The sequence below is a fragment of the Melanotaenia boesemani genome, chromosome 15, assembly GCF_017639745.1.
Source record: "Melanotaenia boesemani isolate fMelBoe1 chromosome 15, fMelBoe1.pri, whole genome shotgun sequence".
Lineage (NCBI taxonomy): Eukaryota > Metazoa > Chordata > Actinopteri > Atheriniformes > Melanotaeniidae > Melanotaenia > Melanotaenia boesemani.
The window spans coordinates 18,194,243-18,204,767 of NC_055696.1; positions in this window are offsets into that span (position 1 = coordinate 18,194,243).

Sequence of the window (10,525 nt, forward strand, 5' to 3'; positions counted from 1 at the left end):
CACACAATAGAGAGCTTACTAAGTAGAATACAGAATCTGGAAGCTCTGATGTTAATAGATGAACAACCCAAAAAAAATTCTACCAGAAAGAAATCCCTCTGTGCTGGAGGCAGAAGACATTCTTCCTCAGGCTAAAATAGGAAGAGATTCCTTCAAATCTTCTAAGATCAGGGAGAAATTTCTTCCCCAGACTCAAGTTGGACTGCTGTAGAAAAAAACTTCTCCAGATCTGGAAGAATGTCTTTCCATCTCAATCCATTTCTTCATCTAAACTCATACCATATTTTATAATCTAAGCCTTAAATACTTACTTTCTCCTGCTATCATGTTCCTTTCACTCCCTACTGAGCACTTTTTGTTTTAAAAGATGTCTAAATTGATTTGCTGATCTCTGTCATCATTGTTTACACACTGAGAAAATAAGGTACCTAATTGTACCATTAGGAGTATAAAGGATTGTTACTAGGGATGTTCCGATGCCATTTTATTCTGTCTGATACTGATTCCGATACCTGGGGTTTAGGTATCTGCCAATACTGAGTACAGATCCCAGTGTTATTTTATTAAGAGGTCTATAAATTCTTCAACTTCACGTGACAGTGACATGGATCTGATTGACACAAGACTAATCTTTTTTGCTATTGCTGCTAGTGATTCCAATACCAATACTTTAGGTTAAATATAAGAAGAACCACAAACCGCTAGTTTCCTCCTTCTCAGATGAAAAATAAACAAGCGCAACAAGGACAGTGCTAGCACCAGAGAAACCAATCAGCTGATCACATGGAACAACAGGAGAGAGAGGAGTAGAAGCAGAGGAGGAGAAGGCATATTAGTACAGAACTGCAGGAAGCCTTCCTTTCTTTTCTTCTTTTTTTTTTAATGAAAAAGTGCAAGTGTTGAACCCTCTCACCAAGAAAAGTGTGAGGGATGAGGGAGCGTTAATTCCTGTTTAAATGCTGATAAATTAGTTACTGCTGTTAACGCATTATTTTTGACAGCCTTAATAAAACATGAATTATATTATTAAATATTAACACGTGAAATCCATGATCGCCACAGAACTGTTTTAATTATTGAGTAAATAAACTCAGACCAAAGAATTTCTATTAAAAGCTATCTTGAAATTGGATGTACAGTAAACATTTTCCACAAAGAACAGGGGCTGTTAATCAAGGGAAATACGTTTTAAGACCTTGTCTGTTATTGCGGTGGCTTTCTGGCTTTCTTCTGCAAAGTCCTCATGTTTTTTAAAAGCATTTGCCAATGTTTGTTATTGCTGTGGTTCGTTGCACGTTTCCTTTAAGGCAACAAACTTGTGCTCTTTCACATGATTTCAACCTTAATGATTAAAAAGTTGCTAGTGCTATATATTTGGCAGCATTCATGTTGCCACTGGAAACTTCAGCCCTTCTTATTAGGCATGTCACTGTTTTCCATGGCATTGGATAGTGTTTAGACAGAAATACTTGCCAAATGTGATCCCCTTATTTTTGGTAGAATCGGATAGTATTCCCAGTGCTAGTATCGGTATTGGCCCATCCCTAATTGTTACTGGGGTGGTACCTTCAAAGGTGCTGTTGTTGTACCCTCAGCAATGTAGTTTGTACTTTATGAAGACCAGGCAACAGTTAAAGGTATAGCACTGGTCTTCATAAGATATAAACAGCAGTGCTGAGGGTATAATAGTAGTACTTTTAAGCGATACTACCTGAGTGACAATCCTTTGTACTCCTCAAGGTACAATTAAGTATTTATTTTCTGAGGGTGTAGCTGTTTAGTTCAGTAGAAATTCATAGCCACACAATGATGACAGAAATGATTGTTGCTGTACAGAGATATACAGCCATAATAAACCCTGCGGACATCTATTATTAATTTCAGTGGACCGTCTGTTGTCATAGAAATTGGACTTATTGGACTTATTGAAATCCACAGTAATTTCTTTAGATGCAAAAAAAAGCATTTGACCGAGTAAACAGGAAATTTTTATTTGCAACATTAAACAAATTTGGGTTTGGACTGGATAAAACTATTATATAACAACCCAAATGCATGTGTGAAGACCAATGATCAAACTTCTCCAAGCTTCTGTTTGCAGAGAGGTACCAGGCAGGGCCGCCCGCTTTCTCCATCACTCGTTGCTATTTTTATTGAACCCCTAGCTGCTGCCATAAGACAAAATAAAGATATTAAAGGACTCCATGTCAAAGATATAGAACATAAGATAAGTCTTTATGCTAATAATGTATTATTTTTCCTCCCCCAGACAATCACACTTATTAAAACATTCTCATCAATATCTCATCAACTACTCTATTAACTGATCTAAGACTATTGTCTTTGCGGTTTCCCATGGTGCAGGACCGGGCTGCTCTGCGGTTGGGGTGGTTCTGGGTCCAGCCCTGTCGGGGGGCTGTGGGGGCCAGCGGTTGGGGTCGTCTCGTGGCGGGGGGTGAGGCCACTGGTGGTGCCTGGGCCGGGCGGCCGGGCTATTTTGGGGCGGGCTGGGTGGGGGTTCTGGGGTCCGTATTTACCAGTGGCCTGGGTCTGTCTGGATGTGCTGCTGTGGTGTGAGTTGGTGCATGAGCCTGGTGTCCCGGGCCCAGGGGCAGGAGGGATGTAGGGGTTGGAAGGGGGCTGAGTGATTTGGAGGATTATAGGGGGGGTGCTGGGGTGGGAGACAGGGATGTTTGTATGTTGTATGTGTGTCTATGCTGTGGATGATGTGTATGTGAGTGTGGGCGTATGTTGGTGTGTGTGCGTATGCATGTGCTAGAAGGAGTGGGAGTGTGAAAAAAAAAAGAAAAAAAAAGAAATTGGACTATATTCACTATATTCATTAATAAAACTGTCACTTTAAATGATCTGATCTCTGGAATGTGTTTCTGGGACATTAATATCCATCTAATATCTCAGATAATTGACCCTTTAGTGAAATAATTAATTTTTGCTGGGGTGGTACCCTAAAAGGTCCCGCTGTTGTACCTTCAGCAGTGTATTGGTGCTTTGTAAAGACCAGATGAAGAGGAACAGTATTGGTATTTATAAAATATAAATTTAACTGGTAAGGGTACAACAGCAGAACCTGTAAGGATACCACCCTACTGAAAATCCTCTGGACATTAAGAATGGAAATCAACTTTCAATCAGAGTTTAGTGCTCAATGGGTCTTTTTCAATTTTCCATCATTATTTTGTACTCCTTACCCTCACATCTTTTTTATTTTCATGCTTTCCTATTCCCTGTGAAAAATAGGGGCAAAAAAGAAAAACCAAACATAAACAGTTTATGTTCAATCCTTTTTAATTCTTTTAAGTCTGAAAATATAAAACATAACATGAAAATACAAAAAGCTGCTAAAGAAATTAAGCCTTTAATATTTTTTTTTCCTTTGGTGTCTGGTGCAGGTTAGGTATTTAGCACATTCCATGAAAGAAAATCATCATTTGTCATCACATCATCAAAATGATCATTATCTGAAACTTAAAACTGCTAAAAACAAAAACAAAGAATAAAAAATAAAATAAAAAAAAAAGCCAAAATAAACTAACAAAAATAACAAAACATCAAATAAACAACAACAAACTCTGAGTTTAATGCACAACTCTAGGTTGACCAACAGGAAATAACTATTAGTGCAATCTGAAGTAACTTACCCCTGAGTACAGCACATGCATGGGCAGATAAAAAGCCCTCATCAATGGAAAACGGATAACATGATTCACCATGGCAACAGTTGAAAAAAGAGTTGCTCCTCCCATTTTGTGCCAGTGGAGTTAGAAATATTAATGAATGCATACGCAGAAAATGACCATTCCCAGGCCAGCTGCGAGACGTGGCCGGAACACCTCACCAGGGAGGTGTCCAGGAGGCATCCTGACCAGATGCCCGAGCCACCTCATCTGGATCCTCTCAATGCGGAGGAGCAGCAACTCCTACAAACTTCTCACCCTATCTCTAAGGGAGAGCCCGGCTACCCTGCGGAGAAAACTCATTTCGGCTGCTTGTATTCGCACCAGATTCAGACAGCCCTACAGCATCCAGAGCCTTAAGGAACTCTGGGTGGACCTCATCCACCCCCGGGGCCCTGCCACCGAGGAGCTTTTTAACCACCTCAGCGACCTCAGCCCCAGAAATAGGAGAGCCAACACCAGGGTCCCCAGACTCTGCTTCCTCATCGGAAGACGTGTTGGTGGGACTGAGAAGGTCTTAGAAGTATTCCCTCCACTGCCTCACAATGTCCCGAGTTGAGGTCAGCAGCTTCCCATCCTCACTGTACACAGTGTTGGTGGAGCACTGCTTTCCCCTCCTTCTTCAGCTTGACGGCATTCCTCACTGCTGGTGTCCACCAACGAGTTCGGGGGTTACCGCCACGACATGCACCGACAACCTTACGGCCACAGCTGTGGTTGGTCGCCTCAACAATAGAGGCACGGAACACAGCCCACTCGGACTCAATGTCCCCCGCCTCACCCGGGACATGGGATTGAAACTCTTTCTGACAAGGGACTCTACCAGATGTTCCCAGCAGACCCTCACAACACACTTCGGTCTGCCAGGCCTGACCAGCATCCTCCCCCACCATCTGAGCCAACTCACCACCAGGTGGTGATCAGTTGACAGCTCCGTCCCTCTCTTTATCCAAGTGTCCAAGACATGCGGCCGCAAGTCCGATGATACGACTACAAAGTCGATCATCAAACTGCAGCCTAGAGTGTCCTGGTGCCAAGTGCACATGTGGACCCTCTTATACCTGAACAAGGTGTTCATCATGGACAATCCATGACAAGCACAGAAGTCCAACAACAAAACACCACTTGAATCCAGATCGGGGGGGGGCATTCCTCCCAATCACACCCCTCCAGGTCTTGCTGTCATTGCCTACGTGGGTATTGAAGCAAAGCGAGGGAGTCCCCAGAAGGAGTGCTCTCTAACAACCCCTCCAAGGTCTCCAAAAAGGGTGGGTACTCTGAACTGCTGTTTGGTGCATAAGCGCAAACAACAGTCAGGACCTGTCCCCTGACCTGAAGGCAGAGGGAGGCTACCCTTTCGTCCACCGGGGTAAACCCCAAAGAACAGGTGCCAAGTCGGGGGGCAATGAGCATGCCCACACCTGCTCAGCGCCTCTCACCAACTCCAGAATGGAAGAGGGTCCAACCCCTCTCAAGGACAGTGGTTCCAGAGCCCAAGCTGTGCGTTGAGGTGAGTCCAACTATATCTAGCCGGAACTGCTCAATCTCGCGCACCAGCTTAGGCTCCTTCCCCACAAGAGAGGTGACATTCCACGTCCCTAGAGCTAGCTTCTGCAGCCAGACTGCCAGGGTCCCCACCTCCGGCACCTGCCCAGCTCACACTGCACCTGACCCCTATGGCCCCTCCTGCAGGTTGTGAGCCCATGGGAGGAGGGGCCCATGTCACCCTTTCGGGCTGAGCCTGACCGAGGGAAACCTGGGTCCATGACTTGTCATCATCGTAGGGATGCTTTTGAGACGCGCTTCGTCTGGTCTCTCCCCTAGACACCTGTTTGCCATGTGTGACCCTACCAGGGTCATGAAGCCTCTGACAACATAGCCACTATGATCATCAGGGCACGCAGACTCCTCCACCATGGTAAGGTGGCGGCTCAGGGAGGAGATCGATTGTGTGAAAAACGGTAATGCTTAAACAAATAAGAATCATGAGGGAATGATCATCCAAGCGGGGTCTGATCACCCTTTCCCGATGTAGATATCTGTGGAGTAATTATGCTTTGATGTCAACTGGCTCTTCAAGAAACAGACACGCAATGTGTGACACTTCTTTCAGTCTGCAGGCTGCAGCTAAAGAGGAGGAGGAACTCAATGTTAGTTGAAGAAAACCTGCCAGCGAGCAGGTTAGCTTCACATAGTCTGATGCCGCAGTAACTGACTCAGAGTTACACTGAGCTCACTTTGTGAAACCGAAAACCTAGAGTTTCCCTTAACTCTGAGTCAACTAACTCAGTTTTAACTAAACCCGCTTTCTGAACAAACTTTGAGTTTAATCAGAAACTCTGAGTCTTCTGTTCCACATCAGCTGATTTGAGTTGGTTCAGTCAACTGAGTATCTTTGACCAGAGGTAGGAACCATCATCAATGCAGCTCCAATACCTAGAGTTACCATGGCAACTGCTGACAAAACGCTGCCAGTTACTTCACCCCACTCGAGGAAAAAGTTCTCATAGGAGTCAGTGCAGAAGCTGGACCAAGCTAATCAGACTGGATATTTAACTTTATTAAAACTGGAGCATTTAGATTAAAACACTGGTGCATAGAATAAAATTTTAATTTTATTAGGGTTAGATTCCACTAGGGGAAAAACAATGAGAAAACTGAAGATAAAGAATAAAAACATCGTACAGAAAGGTAAGATAGCTTATACTTGTTTCTGATGTACTGTGCTTGTTTATTGGAATTACTAAGTGTAAAGGCAAAAAAAATCTGTTTCTGTGTTTCTTTTATTTTCATTTCATAGGGATCACATGTGACTGTATTTCCTGCTGTATATATAATGGAAATTCTTAGAGAAATGTTGACATGTAGATTTACTGAACATCAGCACAAATTTGAGATAATTTCTCTCTTGAAATAATTGCTTCCTTCACAATCCAGAAGTGCTTGAATCCTGCTTTTTGTCCGTTCTAGCAGAGAAACACATCTGATGGCTGCAATTCACAATCAGATATTGTTTCTCTGTGATTTGAAGGAATTGCAGCTTCACACAGCTATGACATTCATCTCCCTGACTTGTTACCTTTGAACCTAGCCTTTCTCAAATTGGGGGTCCCAAGATAATTTGAAGGGGTCGCCAGGCCATTGTTTAAAAAACATATATATATATATATATATATATACAGAGAGAGAGAGAGAAACAAAAGCCTCATATGAAATATATGCTATAATATGAACCACAGGGTAAAAGATTTTCCTTACACGTCCACACTCATTTTAGAAACTGTGCCCTGAAGTGCCACCATCTTAAAGTATACCGTTGATGCATAAAACATGAAACTGCACACACAACACATGCATTTTTATCAATGCATGGCAGAAGGCAAAATCACAAAGGGATAATGCTGATAGTATAGAACACGACAGACCAAGTGAGAAAGCGAGAAAACATCTAAAAGCCTCAGAGCATGTTAAAGAGGTAGTGCAGTGCCTGAAATACATGAAGTGCATTACAGTCTAGAATGACATGCATCCCTAGTTCTGGTTCCTGCCATCAGAGTGTTTGCTGCTAACAGGCTTCAACAATGCAGTGTGAAACACACACTCCCACACCCAGGAGTGCACAAAAACAGTAACAGATTCAGACAGCCTAAAACAAATCACACACAGAGACACACACACACACACACACAAAAGGACAACCCAAGATAGTTTTTGATTAGATTGCATGCATGCTCTCACACACATGCACAAACATTCTCCAAGCACTAACTGACTCGGACAGTCTGTGTAACAGCCTGCCTGCTCTCAGCCAGGCCTCATATCGCCTCAGCTGCTTGCTCACCTCTAAATGAGGGCTGTCAAGCGGAGCCATAGTGATGCCTGCCACCTCTAATTGGCAGTGGATTAACAATCAAATCAGGCTAATTAGCCAGAGCATGGCAACGAGGAATAATATTCCCAGTGTGTGCAATTGTGGAACATAGCTACAGTGCCACCACTGTTCGATTTTGCATATTTCATTTCCTAGGGACAAGGAAAAAAAAAAAAAAAAAAAAAGAATAGAAGAACAGATCTGAGAGGGTGATGGGAACTGGGAGAGCTCAAGCTTAAGAGGATAATATATTTTTAGCAAAAGTTGGAGGTTTTAGTTTTTGTTACATTTTCAGACAGAGAAGCTGCTTTGATAAAACAGTAACGAAGCGGCAGAATCACATGCTATTTAAATACTGTGTATACTGAGCTTATTATGTCTTTACCACAGTATATAGCCACACTTGCTTCAATCTTTGGCACACAACCTGTGCCATACCGAGTCTTGATCTGGAAGCAACTCTTTCAGATTTTCCACCATTTAAAAATATTTTTAACCTAAAAAAAATCCACCCAAAGCAGCACATCTCATGACATGGAGATCACTGCCATTCATGCTACATTTACTTATCAATGAATGGGCTGTTCTCCATCATTAAAGGGAAAAACTAAATTTGATTAAAATCAGCCCATTTAAGCAAATCTTTTCAACAATATTAAAAACAGAAAATCTTCTATTATCTAATTGGGTTTATCTAATTTTTATCTAAATATTACATTTTTTCTTGTTGGCACCCACGCACCAGAAGAAATTCCATGTACATATAAACCTGCTTGGCAATAAACCTGATTCTGATTTTGATTTTGATTCTGAAGTGAAAATAGAGTATAGCCCAGCAGGACTTTTAGATAAAATGTGATGGAAAAACAGAACATTGCTTTCTGACAATAATTATGGAAAGTGGACAGCAAGCAGATTAAAAATCTTGATAAGGGTTATTTCCCATTGCAGTTTGGTTTCCGGGCCAACCAGAAACACCTAACTGCTTTTTTTTACTGAGAAAGTTGAGTGTTAATTGGAGTGCCAGTTGGCTAAGTGTTGGAGTTGTGTTTTGAGATCTTAAGTAGGCTTTCAAAACAGTCAACCATTGGGTTCTTCTGACTAAACTTACTCACTTTAACTTTTTATGGATGCCCTGTCTTGGTTTAAGTAATATATATCTGATAAAACACAATGCATTAGTGTAGATGGTGTCAAATCCTCCTACCTCGGTTGTAATATTGGTATCCCGCAGGGCTCTATCCTGGGACTTTTATTATTCCCTCTTTATATTAACCATGAAGGTGCTGTAACTTTCACACAGGAGAAATATACTAAAACAACCTCTGGAACTCTTAGAAATGCCTTAACTAAAGTGTAAAATTAGCTGAGAAATGCCTGTCTTTCACTGAAAAAAATGTTCACATGAAAGTACAGATCCTTTGTATTTTTGGAGGGTGAGGAGTTGGAGCTTGTCACCCATTTTAAATACCGAGGCATAATTCTTCAGTCTTCAGTCTCAAATTAACCTGAAACCTTGTGAACCACTTTGACATATCTGCCATAAATTGACTCATTGCTTCAAAGCATTTGAAGATCTCTATCAGCCTTCAACTTCAGTTGAAAGAGCAACATCTAGCTATATGTGGTTGTGGGAAGTATTGAGAGGGTGATGACTCAGTGTTTAATAAAGGACACAAAAACATGCATTGTCGTTAATATACCTTTTGTTAATATATATGATAAAATGGGGCCATTAAGTTACTTTTATTTGAGCAACATAAGATTATGATGTAACAAATCAATGTAATTTGTACAAACAGAAGCTTTTGAGTAATGATCCCTTGGGCAGGTACCCTGAGGGAAATTAGATTTCCAGAAGCAGCGTAGCACCCATTTACATAAGAAGAACAAAAGTTATGGAATCAATAGATTAGAAGAAGACCAAAAACACTGTATGTATACACGCATATACATCCATGCACACATATATAAAACCTATAAAAATGATAAAAAATAGCTATTAATGCACAACCGTAATAATTTAACTATTTACTGCACATAGTAAAGCATGACATGTGTAGAAAGAAATGCTCAGTATTTCTGTGAATGCTCTCTTCTGCTCCTGATGCCCTTTCTCCTGAGAGTGTGGTTGAGCAGTTTAATGGTTTCGGGAAAAAAGGAGTCTGAGTCTGTTTGTCCTGCATTTAGGACGCAGCAGTGAGTTGCTGAATAGGCTCCTTTGTGTGCTGATGATGGTGTGCAGAGGGTGGCTAGCATTGCTCATGATAGCCAGCAACTTCTCTAACGTTCTCTCCACAACAGTCACTAGTGAGTTCTGACCGGCCACTGATCCAGCCCTCCTGATCAGTTTGTCCAGTCATGAACAGTCCCTGTTGGATGTGCTGCCACCCCAGCAAACCACTGCAAACAAAACATGACGCCAGACTGGTAAAAGATCCCCAGGAGCTTTGTGCAGGTGTTAAAGGACTATTGCCTCCTTAGGCCCGGTACACACATAACTATTTTCGGGCTGTTTTTGTCCCGATTTTGCCTCATCCCAACCTCGGACAGCAAACGCCCCATCATTGAGATTTCCCTGTCCAATCATCATTTGGTCTGTGGTGTGTTACGAGCCGATTTGTCCCGATAATCCGCTCCAAAACGGGTCGTAGCCGACAATTGGGAATATTGAACATGTTCAATATTTCAGAGCCGATTTTTGAGGAACACCAACGACTTGTGCATTTTGACTGCGTGATGGTGACGTGGTACAGAATGTAGCCAATCAGAGAGAGAGCTGGCTGGGAAACAAGGAAGTAAATCAAGTCTGTTTTCACACCATCTCCTGTCTGTTATTTTTTTATTTCTGCATTTCTCTGTTAACAACAGTCCCATGACCACCATCATTCCCTTGTCCTATATATCTTCTTCCATGCTGTGTTGTGTTTTCCGATTGTTGCTATGTTTGTTCTTCTTC